Raw genomic sequence first — 5,000 nt, forward strand, 5'->3', positions numbered from 1 at the left:
GATCTTGGGATGATCTTGGGATGACCGGCGGTCATATTTTAATGTTCCCATTGCAGTTCCCCTTCGGCTCAGGCATGGCAACTTTGATGATTAAATGTGTCAGCCGGTCATCTCAAGATCATTCCAAGATCACTTTCATCCCCAAATAATGCAGGCCAATAGCGATGTTGTTAGACATTGAATTAATCGTCTGTTGTCAGTGACATTCCGACGTCATCAGGAGGTCACAAGCGCTTGTGGATAGCATGAGTTAGGATAAGGACGGAGTTTAGAATTCAGGAAGCTCTTCCCGAAATTTGCTGATGCAATTGCCGTTTCAACAACAATGGCATCTCGCATTTAGAACTCGTACTAGAACGGCTGTAAAGGAATTTGGACTGGACGGACAAATGGTAGATGAAGCCATGAGTTTTGGCAAAGGACGCGCTCAACTTCTTGGAAAAACGAAAGTCTTTGGGTGCGCGATTGTTACAAACGGTAACATAGATGGACTCGAAACAACGGAAAAGGGTACTCGAGGGTAATTTAATGATGTCGTCTAGGGGTACAATATTCAATATCAAAAACAAAAGAGGAGCCGCGCTCCTATATCAAAGCACAAAATTGTCAAAGCCGTAAAGGCACAGAATGAAAAAGGCTATGTTTGTTGCAAAAGTCCAAAAATTAAAGTACAGGCCTAAAAGGCAGCGACAAAAAGCAGGCAAATGCCAACGGCAAATGCAGGTCGGGCAGGCGAGAGGGAAGTAGCAAACCGGAAGTGAGCGAGAGAGATGGATGGTCATCGCCTCTACTTATGCAGCACCGCCTCCAGGCACAGGTGAACTCAATAATCATCCTCAGCATCAGGATCCTGGTAAGAGCATGTGCAACAATCAAAAGTTAGGGGGCAGCCAAACAAAAATTAGGGAGAGCGAATTTAACCGCACCTGGTGGTAACACCCCCACCGCAAAATGGTGACTACTAGTCTCCAAAATAAAACATGAAATGGTGCGTAAAAATATGCAAGTTGCATAAGGTTAGGCACCAGCATATGCAAAACAAGGCAGTACGGCTATAGAGTGAGTTTTACACTAATAGTGTACACCAACCATCACCACAATATGGACATGACTGTCATCAGTAAGCAAAGAAGACAATACTGATAACGGCACAGGGCCGCTTAAGCTACCCGATATTCAAATTGAGCGACGGACCCAATAAATGGAATGAACACCAGAACGTAATGAACGGAGGGTAAGCTGTAACCGCGAGCTTCACTGTCAAACCGATGCATCGTCTCGCTCTGTGCGCTCTCGAGGTCGGCTCTGGCAACAGCGCGAGCTTGGCGCAAGTTCCTGCGGTAATCACTCACGAATGGCGATAGGACCGCACCAATCCCATGCGCGCTGAACATAGTCAGTGGTGCTTGGGATAGGTGATCAAACACCAATTCTGTCAGACCGATGATAACGCATGAGACGAACGAGAGAAGTGCCACGAGTTGTAGGAAACAATTTTGTGAGACGGTGCCAATTTCCGAAACAGGACTCAGTGAGTCAAAACAAGTTACAAGGCTATCATATGAATTATGCTGCTGCAGCAGATCGGGTTGGGACGGAAGAGACACAGGACTGTCAAGTAGTGGTTGTGCCAAGAATGTGTCATCCAACGGTTTCGCCACTACCTCGACATTACTGACACTCTTGGCGCTATTGTCCCGAGCGCGTTTACGCTTTAATTTCAAACAGTCAGCAATGACATGGCCATGTATGTGACAGTAGAAACAACCTTGTTGATCAGATGGAGTGGACGACGACCTGACCCCATTGTTCTTGCGAGAGACAGATGAACCAGGAGACAAGGAACGAGATCTGGCGTGGGCACGATCCTGGTGGATGAGAGAATACTCATCAGCCAGGATGCATGCAGCAGACAGAGTTTTGGGCTTCTGTTCGCTGACATGCGTAGCGACAGAACATGGCAAACAATTAATAAATTCCTCCACAAGGAGTAACTCGCGTAACGTTGCCTGGTCATTCGCTTTTACTACAGCGCACCAACGGTCAAATGACATTTCCTTCAATCGGCCAAACTCGACATACGTCTGATCTGCCCCTTTCTGGAGCTTACGGAAGGTTTGGCGATACGCCTCGGGGGTTAACTGATAACCGCGCATAATGGCATCTTTTACGTCGTCGTACACCACACTATTGGCAACAGGAAGAGACGCGTATATTTCCTGGGCTTTCCCAGACAGAACACATTGGAGGAGAGAGGCCCACTGATCTTTTGGCCACGCAAAGTTGGTTGCAACCCTCTCAAAGTGCGGAAAATACCGCTCCACGTCGGTCTCAGAGAAGGGGGGCACCAATTTGATATTCTTCGCCACGTCAAAGACGGTTTTATTTTTACACTTTTCCGCTTCTATTTTTAGGCGGTCACGCTCCAACTCTAGTTGCTGTTTCGCAAGATCGGATTCCAACTCTAAACGCCGCTGCTCGAGGTCCAACTCTCGCAGACGGATGGTTTCAGAAGGACTACACCGGGTGGAGGGGGATGACGCAGCTTTAACTGGCGTACGAGGTGGCAACACACCTGTCTCAATGAAGACCCCAAAGAGTTTCGTTTTTAGACAATCTTTGGTCTTCTCATCCTCAGTGTCTAACGCGACGTTGTACCGTTTAGCCAATTCCACCAATTGGGATTTGTTGAATCGATGCAGTTTAGTGCGTGACGGGGATTCAACAAATCCTTTGATGGCAGACATGATTACTGATGATAACGAACAGCTGATTAATCACGGATAGTCGTAACAATTCGAGTGTGCATAACAAACCGGCGAATAACAGGCACACAGATAAACAAAAATGCTCCTCACCAAGTAGCAACGAGTCAAGGCCAAAGGAGGCGTTGAAATGGAGCTACAATCAAGCTACAATTAAGTAGCGACAGGTGGTCAATTAAGACAGGCACAGACGTGCAAACAGGACCACAAAAACAGACTTCCCAAAAAGACAGGCAGTTTGGCACATGCGTTGGGGGGACAAGTGGCGAGTGAAAAAAACGCGGGCAGGGGTGGGTCCTACTCTACTCCTACTCTGTAAAAGAGAGAAAACAAGAGCCTATCTGACTGCGTTTCTTCTGTGGCTTACCCAGCTCGAGGCTTCAGGGAGCCCCCTCCTGGGATATCCACAAAAACGACTGAGAAAAGGAAAAGAAAAAAAAAACACACCCCAGCCCAAAAGCGAAGGCAGCACTCACCACACAGCGCTAAAAACGCGGGGAAAACGGGGAAAACACAGCACGGCCAAATCGCAGCAAAAACCCGTAGCGCAAGACTGCTACAAAAAGGCGAGGATGCGAGAGGTCAAAGACAAAATCCCGGAGAGCGCCCAATATGTTACAGTCGGTAACATAGATGGACTCGAAACAACGGAAAAGGGTACTCGAGGGTAATTTAATGATGTCGTCTAGGGGTACAATATTCAATATCAAAAACAAAAGAGGAGCCGCGCTCCTATATCAAAGCACAAAATTGTCAAAGCCGTAAAGGCACAGAATGAAAAAGGCTATGTTTGTTGCAAAAGTCCAAAAATTAAAGTACAGGCCTAAAAGGCAGCGACAAAAAGCAGGCAAATGCCAACGGCAAATGCAGGTCGGGCAGGCGAGAGGGAAGTAGCAAACCGGAAGTGAGCGAGAGAGATGGATGGTCATCGCCTCTACTTATGCAGCACCGCCTCCAGGCACAGGTGAACTCAATAATCATCCTCAGCATCAGGATCCTGGTAAGAGCATGTGCAACAATCAAAAGTTAGGGGGCAGCCAAACAAAAATTAGGGAGAGCGAATTTAACCGCACCTGGTGGTAACAGCGATAAAATGTATCAACTTAAGGAAGGAAAATCCGCACTCACAAACTGCGTCTCATTATTTATTTATATTACCATGGTGGTAATATAAATAAATAATGAGACACAGTTTGTGAGTGCGGAATTTTCTTCCTTAAGATGAAGCCATGCCCTCTGAAACGAACGAGTGGAGCTGGCGAAGCTGCATATCTGGCGAGAGCTAGGCTACCCATCACCAGCCTGGCCACTGCGAAGTAACCTTATGAGGAGGTGGAGAGGACTATATTATATTACATTCTCAACTCACAGTTATGTGAAGTGCATGGTATTACAGTCCCTGACATAGTGTGCGGTTAGGTGCCTTGCTCAAGGACACCCCAGCCATGATGTGAGGGAGTGGGGGAGTGGAAGGTTAGGGCGGGATTCGATCCTGCAACTCACTGATGTAAAGCCCATCTCCCTAACCCAGGCGTGGGAAACCTCTGTCTCGAAGGCCATTTGCGGCCCTTGAGGCTGTTTTATCCGGCCCCCATATAATTTTAATGTTATGCAGCTTCACATGAAATATGACATACAGGTATTTTGTAAAAGAATCTTGGAAAATACAATTGCAATACAATTAAGTCACATTCAGGGGACCTAGAGAAGGTGGGGTCTGTTTTAAAGGTGGCTGCCTTCAAAATAGGCCTAATGTACAGGGGGATATCCTGGTATGTGTTCATAGTACGGCCCTCAGAGGACTTTTTCGGCCCTCGGATGAATTTGAAGTGGCCCCTCGAATGAAAAAGGTTCCCCACCCCTGCCCTAACCACTAGGCCACGGCCACGGCCGTCCCTTTGAGAGACTCGGGTTCAAACCAGGGCATTTTGAATGGGGCTCAGATGACTGATAGTGTTGCTAGAAGAGGTAGCGCTGCGTGGCAAGGCCCTGACCACAGTGATGCGATGCTAACTTACCATAATAACAGCCATGCCCTGCCCTCTCTCTCTCTCTCTCTCTCTCTCTCTCTCTCTCTCTCTCTCTCTCTCTCTCTCTCTCTCTCTCTCGCCCCCCCCTCTCTCTTTTGCTCTCCCTCCCTCCCTCCTTTCTTTTATCTTTCTCTCGTTTTTCCTTTTTGCTATGCCTTTCATGTTCCTCTCCGTTGCACTTTTGTTTTGTCTTCCTCTCTTGCCG

At 47.5% G+C, this 5,000-nt stretch overlaps 1 protein-coding gene across 4 annotated transcripts in view; it reads left to right on the forward strand.

Moving 5' to 3' along the window:
- The window catches only part of arhgap9 (Rho GTPase activating protein 9), an 82,092-nt gene that overhangs the window by 74,947 nt on the left and 2,145 nt on the right, over positions 1–5,000 (forward strand). The gene's annotated exons all lie outside the window — the stretch shown is intronic.

Source organism: Engraulis encrasicolus, chromosome 14 (assembly GCF_034702125.1).
Source record: "Engraulis encrasicolus isolate BLACKSEA-1 chromosome 14, IST_EnEncr_1.0, whole genome shotgun sequence".
Lineage (NCBI taxonomy): Eukaryota > Metazoa > Chordata > Actinopteri > Clupeiformes > Engraulidae > Engraulis > Engraulis encrasicolus.